Source organism: Syzygium oleosum, unplaced genomic scaffold (genome assembly GCF_021117445.2).
Source record: "Syzygium oleosum isolate NSW1041296 unplaced genomic scaffold, Sole_v2.1 Sole_v2.10, whole genome shotgun sequence".
Taxonomy (NCBI): Eukaryota; Viridiplantae; Streptophyta; class Magnoliopsida; order Myrtales; family Myrtaceae; genus Syzygium; species Syzygium oleosum.
The window spans coordinates 10,831,365-10,841,120 of record NW_026607494.1 but is presented as its reverse complement, the minus strand read 5'-3'; the positions used below and the strand labels follow the sequence as shown (position 1 = coordinate 10,841,120).

General features: G+C 39.6%; 1 pseudogene; it reads right to left on the bottom strand.

Annotated features, from left to right (window-relative positions):
* Positions 1–261: 261 nt before the first annotated feature.
* On the bottom strand, positions 262–4,406 carry LOC115679937 (coumaroyl-CoA:anthocyanidin 3-O-glucoside-6''-O-coumaroyltransferase 1-like; annotated as a pseudogene).
* Between the last annotated feature and the right edge of the window lie 5,350 nt (positions 4,407–9,756).

Here is a 9,756-nt window from a genome sequence, read left to right as displayed (position 1 = left end):
AGAAATTTTGTGTAGTTACTAAACGCTATTTTTTGGTCAGAAACTGTTCCAAGAAATAGAAATAGAAAAAACTATTTCTGATCAAAAATTGTTTCTGGGAACAGAAATGTTGCTATGCAGACCCTTAGTCAGCAGAAATGTGCAACATTCAAACAATTACTTATTTCCTTTTGGCCCAAGAGTCCTAACCCGTTTTCACTCTTAGTCAGCGAAAAATGTGCAACATTCAAATAAGTAATTATTTCCTTTTGGCCCATTGACAAATTCTTGAGATTGCCCCGGATTTTGCGCTCCAAATTTGGTCGGAAGTCCTCACATTCGTCAATAGACTAAGGTACAAAGACAAAAGCTATTACACCCGAAATGGAAGGACTAAATTGAAATTCGCATTGCATTATGTGGATTAACTGTATATTAAAGTGACATGAATGATCTCAATCCCTTTTCGGACAAAGAGACGAACTTCTCCATGCAACCCCTAGTCAATGCCAAACTGACCTCCACACCACCATCGCCATTCCTACTCTCCGCAAGAGAGATCGCCCCAAGTAAGTCGATGTGCACCACATGGCTCTTTATCGGCCTCCCCCACCCAAAATCTATGTTGTACACCTTCAGTCTTGGTGACCCGACCACTATCACTTAATCCTCATTGTCAATAACTTTCCGGTCCCTGATCCATCCCTCCGCTCCTCTCAATCCTCCCCCCGTCTTCACTTCCTTGACTCTCCTCCCTATTGCCCTCGCAGCATGTGAAATTCCATTTTTGCTCAAGAGCGCATTTCTCTTCTTTGAGAGATAATGTATGCCTAGACAATTCCCAAAGTATGTCAAGGGTACTGAGTATTCAAGTCAGTCCCTACAATCTGCCAAGAAGCAGAAATAGCAAAGTTTTTCCTTGGCACTCTCTGATGACGATTGGTCACGGCGCTCGTGTTCTTTTCCTTTCGATTTGATCATGCTTACCCATATGAAAGCACACGTCACCACAAATGTTGACAGGTGGATTTGCTCCAACTCCGAGTCGATGTCGCCGTTCTCGAGTTCACTCAAGACCTGGGCTTTTAGCCCATCGATGTGAGCTTCTCCAAGGGCAAACGTTGCTCTCACCTTGTCCCCAACAGCAAGAAGAACTTCGCTTGGGCATGGGCATGGGCTTGGGCTTGGGCCCCCACAACTCCACTAGTCTTTCAACAATGTGGACTAGAGCCCATCCAGGTCTTTGATCGCTTCTCGGTCATGGAAAGGACTCAAGGCATCCGGGTCAACGCTGGTGGGGTCTCCTCCGAACCTGTGAATGGACACCCACGATTTCATGAAGTGATCGAAGGACCTCCCATCTGCCATGCAAATGCCCTTGTTTGGGAACAGAGTCACCTAAATCATTATCCAACAAAATTAAGGAAAAAGGACATTACAAATCTCATAACTTTTATATGGTACTCAAGTCAGTGTTGAAACTTTTCGAACGATCACTTAAGTGTCATACTAATAAAAAATTGATCACTTAAATGCTTCCGGCGACATATTCCAACAAAAAATCCTATGTCTCTTTTAATGAATTTTTAAGTTTGATGTGACTTTTTTTCTAAAAGCTAAAGTCCAAAGTGGATAAATAATGAGATAATTAAGCACGTAAATGACTAAAATGATGCCGTTTCATCTAAAGAAAAACTCATTATCTCTCTCAAGTCTCAAGTTTATTCAATGATGGTACTTAGCTGTTTTACACATTCGCCGCCACTGCCGGGGGTGATGATAGGGGCGAATAGCCAATCTTTCAAGCTATTTTACTGACTTTTCTGAATAGAAGATAATTTGGAGATTAGGGTTTCCAAGAACAAAACGATTTTGACAAACTTATCCCCAATTTGTTAATTTCGAGCACATGAATGTGAGACGATGTTGTCTAACTCTTATTTTACTGACTTTGCTTTGATGGCAAGCCACGTTGGACAGCTTATTTTAAAATAATGCCACGTTGGATCATTTATTTTGAAAAAATGCCCCATTGAATTTTCCGGCCACTCCAAAAAACCACCGATCAATCTTAAACTGATCACCAACCTCTTTTACAACCGATATGGGATAATCTCAACAATCTCCTCCTTACATATTGGGCCGTAGATCGGAGCAGCAATAACCAGTATCTCTCTCGTGTCCATACTTGTTGGACTCTGATATTAGTGTTGGGTGGTCTTGGGCGGTCTTGGGCCTTTTTCACCCCAAAAGCTAGCTCAAAGGGTAAGATTTTTCCTCACACTTATAAACTGACCACTAGCCACCACAACTAATGTGGGACAACTTCAATAATCTCTCATCCCAAAAGTTAGCTCAAAGAGTGAGACTTTCCCTCACACTTATAAACTGACCACTAAACCCTTCTACAACCGATATGGGACAACCTTAACAATCTCTCTCTCACATATCGAGCCATGAGTCGGAGTATCAACAACCCGTATCTCTCTCATGTGACTATTAAGTCTAGACTTATTGGTAATTCGGGCTATGATATCAGTGTTAGGTGGTCATGGGCCTTTCTCACCCTAAAAGTTAACTCAAAGGGTGAGATGTCTTCTCTCATACTTATAAACTAACCACCAACCCATTCCACCAACCTCTTCCCTATTTTTTCTCTTCAAAGATTCGCGTTCCTAACAACACAAAATTTATGCATCTATGATGTCATTTTCCCCAAAATCCACCATAAATTTTGAGTTTAATGTTTATTACAAAACTGGTCTTTTGAGTTAGATGTTTGTTTATCACACTTGCATTGTCAGAAGATTTATTTACGGGTGCCCCATACTTAAAAAGGAAATGTTTTGATTTCAATATACTAATTACACACAACACAAAGAAGACAATGTATTGGCAACCCAATTTTTTTTTAGATAAGTGTTTAACAAATGTCTTGAGTTCACTTGTGACAAAATCCTTATCATTTAATTACAATATGCTGATTACACATAAAACGAGGAAAATAATGCATTAGACACCACAAGCCTTCTTTATATGAGTGTTTAACGAGTGCCCTAAAGATACTTATTAATAAAATCCTTCTCATAACATACGCTGGTTACCATAAGCACGGATCAATGTCAATTTCTCATTTCACAGTTTCATCTCTCTTTTGGCCAAACAAAATACCCCATTTTATTGCTTGAAACTTGGGACAATATCACAGTTTCATCTCTAAGTATCATTTTAATCAAAATTTTTAAATATAGCCCTTCGTTTAAATATCAATTTGCACACATTAACACGAGCTTAATTTATATCCCTCATTATATGCATTAAATCTAAACGATGAGATCCTAATTTAAACCTCGGACTCTTTTCTTATAGTTACTCCTCTTTCATCTTTCCATCATTTGCCATGTTCTGTAAACTCGAATTATGCTAAATACAAATATCTCCCTTATCCTTATATCTGTGTCATATAACTTTCTCGCTTACGTTGTATATATCTTTGCTTTCTAAATCCCAACTGCATTACCTCTGTGTCGCAATAAAAAACAATGTTCTTGCCAAATGAGCTCAAGCTGTAGCATGGCATTATTACACTTAATTTATGAGTCGTAACAAACACACCTTCCAGTTGATTAGCTAATAAGATGTTAATACTAATACCCGAATTCCGTTTTTTTAGAGAAAATAAATGATTGAAAAAATATTTTCCTAAAATAACTTACAAAAATATATGAAAAAAAAATATCTTCATCATCCAAAAAAATATTTAGACATAAATCATTATCAATAATAAAAATATTTTTCATTGACTATTTATTTCAAGCAATACAAGCGATCCTTTTTAATCAAATATTTTTCAATTATTCATTTTTCGCAAAATAAATGAATCCCTAATATTAATAATTAAAAGCAAGCAAATACGAACACAATCAATGTAAGAGCTAGACCATCACCACCTGACCTGAATCGCCATAAGGGGCCCCATGCGTGCGCTGTCGGACATTTGTGGCGGCAACAACTGAGGCAGCAGAGGGTGTATAAGTGTTGCTTTGCGCGCCTCATCGCTAACGAGCTCGGCAAAGTCGGCGACAGACTTAGCAATGGTCAAGGGGATGGAGTCGCCGTCGGAGTAGAGGATGCGGGGCTTCAGGGGCGGTGCCAGAGGGAGGATGAGGCTGGCAGCGAAGGGGAAGAAGCGGCGAAGACAGAGGGAGAGAGAGTGTATGAGGAGCGGTAGGGTGGCCTGAGCAAAGGAGGGAGGGGATTGAGGGAAGTTGTAGAAGAAGAGGCGTTGCACGGGGCAGCTTTGAAGAAATGGGATGTCGGAGAAGGTGAGAGGGAGAGTGGTTGCCGGGACTGAGTTCGCTGGCGGCGAGATATCGTAACAGTGGAGGATCTTGATCTTGATCATCTCGTCCGACAGTGAAGGGGAATTTCATGGGAGGAAGCTAACAGGCAGGCTGATGTTTGGTTTTTGTCCATGTTTAAAAGCGATGATGTAGACCCACTACCGTACATAGATTGGTGGATATAATGGAGATAATGAACTTTAGCAAAAAAACAAACAAATAATAAATTGAGGTGGATCATCAGGAGCTTACGTGCTCTTCAATCAATCAAGAGATCACAAATCGTAAAATTTATCAAGTTAGTACAATCAAATCATAAAATTTGTTCGTATATTCTATTTGTCAAGCTGGACAAAATTAATAGAATGATTTAGTTACACTAACTTGATAAATTTTAATACTTAATTACATTTTTTGAAAGTTTTAAAATTTAATTATATTTTTGTGATAAATTTTATACTTATATAGAAAAAAAGTGAAGGGTTAGCTTCTTAAACATACATACATATATCACCACGAGCCAATGAAATGCAATAGTGAGGCAAGACTTGGATGAGATAGGACCAAAAGTAGATGAAAAAGGTGCAATCATGGTGTCTCAAAGTCTACGTTGTCGGGCTCTATCTAGATGGACAGTTCTATAGTCTAAGAAACTGGTCCTTTCATTCTAAACCATCATAATTCACATTTTCTTTTAAAACTTCTCTACAAAATGTCGTAACTTAAAAATCTTAAAGCTTCTTGACTTCTTGTGCAGTGTAGATTCTCGGCTTGTGAAATTTATCCTAAGCCGCGAAAAAAGAGGGAAAGGCAAATGGCTTAAAGTTATCGACCCTGATTCCAATCCTTGTTCAAGTTGATAAAGTATTAAAACTTATCAAGTTGGTGTAAAACTTATCGACCATGGTGGTCAAAGCTTGTCGTAGCCTTCTCCTTAGAGCTATCATGAATTTTTCAGATTTTTCTTGATTCCCTAATTCTCTCAGGATAGTGCATTATCTATTTTGATTGTGCATATTCTTGACCGATTGTGATTGAAATTGTATTATTATCTTAAATAGTCATTCTATAAAGTCTATAAATAAGCTCGTATACTCTTCATTAAAATTCACAGAGAAATATACGGAAATGACATGAATTTCTCTTCCGCATTATTCTTATCTCGATACCAAAGTCATATTCCGCTCTAGTTATTTCACATTCGTGCCCCTCATAATCGTTAAATTCCACGTGTCATTCCTAATATGGCTTGCACATTAGAATGAGTGTTAAAATATCCCACATTGCTTCATTATAGGATTTATATGTTATTTATATACATATGGTATCTCTCTACCTATCATTTTAAACTTTTGGGTTGTATATGCTAACGTGGTATTAGGGCTCTTGTTGTTTGAGGAAGCACCCATCGAGTTATACAATTGTTGAGCAATATTACATTTGTCACATAGGTGTCTGATTTCCACTGAAACCACTACCCTTGAGTGATGTACTGACACCTTTGTTACTTGTTTCAAACAAACCAACACTAACATGAGATTTGCTGCCCTCAGAAGAGCCAGATCTTGAAATTTGGTTACAATCCGCAATCGCATATTGTTAACACAAAAGGATATTTTGAGAAAGAAAACCACATTCCTCACTTTTCTGTATTTCTTCTTCATTCTTTTACAATGACCTAGAGGCGTATATATATACAAAGAAAGAAAGAATCTTAAAAAATATATCCTCTAAACTAGCTAACTATAATCCTAGATTCTAGCTAATTACAATCATAAATATATTTTACAGCTCATTCTCACACTCCCCCTCAAGTTGGTGCATAGATATCGTGAATGCCCAACTTGTCAAGTGAGCTGTAGAAGATCCTGCTTGATACAGCCTTCGTCAGAATATCTGCCAACTGATCTTCAGATCGTACAAATGGAAATCGAATCACCTTGGCATCCAAGTTTTGCTTGATAAAATGACGGTCCACTTCAACATGTTTGGTACGGTCATGTTGAACTGGATTATGAGAGATATCAATTGCTGCTTTGTTATCACTAAACAACTTCATCTCGGCTTTAGGAGCGAACCCAATCTCTGACATTAACTTCTTAAGCCATAGGAGCTCACACACCCCTTTGGCCATCCCTCTAAATTCAGCCTCTGCACTTGACAATGCTACTACTTTCTGTTTCTTGCTTCTCCAAGTAATTAAGTTTCCTCCCACAAAAGTGAAGTATCCTGAAGTTGATCTTCGGTCATGAACACTCCCGGCCCAATCTGCGTCAGTAAATCCTTCGATTTCAAGATGACCCCTTTTTAAGAACTTCAAACCGCGTCCTGGAGAAGACTTCAAGTAGCGAAGTATACGCAACACTGCATTCATATGATCTTCACTTGGGGCATGCATAAACTGGCTAACAATACTTACCGCATATGCAATATCAGGACGAGTATGCGATAGATAAATTAGTTTGCCAACTAACCTTTGATATCTTTCTTTATTTGTTGGCACTTGATTTGGATACTCCCCAAGTCTATGGTTCTGAATAATTGGTGTGTCTGCAGGTTTGCAGTCCAACATTCCCACCTCTGCCAATAAATCTAGCACATACTTTCTTTGTGAGAGAAATATTCCCCCTGTCGACCTCGCTACTTCAATCCCTAGGAAGTATTTCAACCCCCCAAGATTTTTCATCTCAAACTCCTCAGAAAGTTTCTTTTGGAGCTTAGATATTTCTATCAAATCATCTCCAGTGATAATCATATCATCAACATAGATAATCAATATTGTTACCTTCCCTTGATGTCGTTTTAGAAACAATGTGTGATCTGAGTCACTTTGGGAATATCCATACCTCTTCATCGCCAAAGTGAACCGGCCAAACCATGCTCGTGGAGACTGCTTCAGACCATACAATGATCTCTCTAACTTACACACCGCCTCAGGTTGTGAGGATGAAGAATAACCTGGTGGAACATCCATATAAATCTCTTCTTCGAGATTACCGTGAAGAAATGCATTCTTGACATCATACTAGTGTAGTGGCCAATCTAAATTAGCTGCAAGAGACAACAAGACCCGAACAGTATTTAGTTTAGCAACCGGAGAAAACGTCTCTTGATAGTCAATTCCGTAAGCTTGCGTATACCCCTTTGCTACTAGTCTTGCCTTGTACCTCTCAATCGATCCATCTGCTTTGTACTTCACAGAAAAGACCCACTTATATCCCACAGTCTTCTTTCCCTTGGGTAAATCTACTAGCTTCCAGGTCTCATTTTTTTTCAATGCAGCCATCTCCTCCTCCATTGCTTGAACCCACTTGGGATCTTTCAGAGCATCCTGTACCCCTTCTGGAATACGAACTGCGGACACGTTCGATATAAATGCCTTTACTGGGCCTGACAACCTTTTGGTTGACACATAATTTGCAATAGGATATGTACATCTCTTCTCTTCAGCATCCGGCGAATATCTATTTGGAGGCTTACCTCGATTGTGTCTAGCAGGTAATTTATATCCCACAGAAGTATTAAGTTCATCAAAGATACAAGAAGGAGTAGGAGAGGTTACCTCAGGAATATTCTCAGGAGTTGAGTCGGGTACTGGAGAAGAGGGAAGCTGTTCTTCGTGATTTTGCTCCTGTAGAAGTTGGCCACCCTCAGATGATACCACCGCCTCAGACGATGTCTTCTCCACACCCCCAGACAATGCCTCTTCCGCCCCCTCAGACAATGCTTTCTCCACCCCTCTAGATAATATACTACCATGCTCTTTCGCCCTTTCAGACGATACTTTCTCCACCCCTCCAGATAATATACTACCAGGAAACTCCCACCAACTCGCCCTTTCTATCTGTATCTCCCCCTGAAAGGAAGAATGGGAACCCGGATAAAAGGATTCAGCTTCCACAAACGAGACATCCATAGTCACATAGGTTCACCGGGTAGAAGGGTCATAGCAACGATATCCCTTCTGGTGTGTACCATACCCCAAGAACAGACATCGCAGTGCACAAGGATCAAGTTTTGTCCGCTGATTCTTCGGGATATGAACAAATGCAACACATCCAAACACCCGAGGAGGGATGGTCAGGACTGAAGGTAAAGGCACATATGTAGACAAAGTCTGTAGTGGTGTCTGAAAGTTTAACACTTTAGACGGCATCCGATTGAGGAGATGGATAGCTGCGGTCACACTATTGTCCCAAAATCTCTGAGGCACATGACTTTCAATCAACAGAGCTTGAGCTGTCTCAAGGATATGTCTATTCTTTCTCTCTGCCACACCATTCTGCTGAGGTGTTTGAGAGCAGGATGACTCATGGATCATGCCATGTTGTTGAAAATACTCCTTAAGGTATTCATTCATGTACTCTCCACCATTATCACTTCTTAGAACTTTGATCTGTCCACTAAATTGAGTCTGTAACATAATATTTAAAATTTCTAAATATCTTGGCTACCTCATTCTTACTTTTCATCAAGAAAAGCCATGTCATTCTAGTACAGTCATCAACAAATATCACAAACCACCTACAAACCGAAACAGCAGTAATAGGAGATGGACCCCAAACATCTGAATGTATCAAAGAGAAAGGAGCTTTACTTTTATTCAAACTTATAGGAAAAGGAACTCTATGGCTCTTAGCCAATATACAAGTCTGACATTGCAAATCTAAATCCTTCAAATTCAAAAACAATTCAGGAAATAATCGCTTCAAATAACCAAATGACGGATGTCCCAACCGTCGATGCCAAAGCCAAATCTGTTTTTCTCTACTGATGGATGTACCGCTAGCATGATTTGCACTCCCGGAACTGAAGTCATCCATATAATACAGCCCCCCTCTCTTAGTACCACGCCCAATTATCTCCTTCGTGAGAATATCCTGAAACAAAACAAAAGTGGGGATACATTATAACAGCACAATTCAAATCTTCAGTAACTTGTCCTACTGAAATCAATTTGGTCGATAATGAAGGGACAAGCAAGGTGTTAGGAAGAGAAAAAATAGGAGAAATTGCAACAACTCCAGCCCTAGTCACAGGATAGGTGTATCCATTAGCATTTGAGATACTCTCACGTCTTGGTTCTGAAGTATGAACAAAGTCATCAGGAGTAAATGTCATGTGATCAGTAGCTCCCGAATCAATAACCCAGTGATTGCAATCAATCTGATTAGAACTAACCAAAGCACTTCCATGGTTACCTCCTGACATCAAATTCTGAGGATCAACGTGAGGTATCAGTGACAGCTGAGGCTCAACAGTCGCTAAAGAAGCTTTCCCTTTTCCTTCTGCTTGCTTTCGAGCTTTCAACTCTTTCCACCAATCTGGATACCCATGAAGCTTAAAGCACGTCTCCCTGGTATGCTTAGAATTACCACAATTCGAGCAACCTCCCCTCGGAGAAATTTTCTGGCGTATTGCCGAGCTAGGCTTT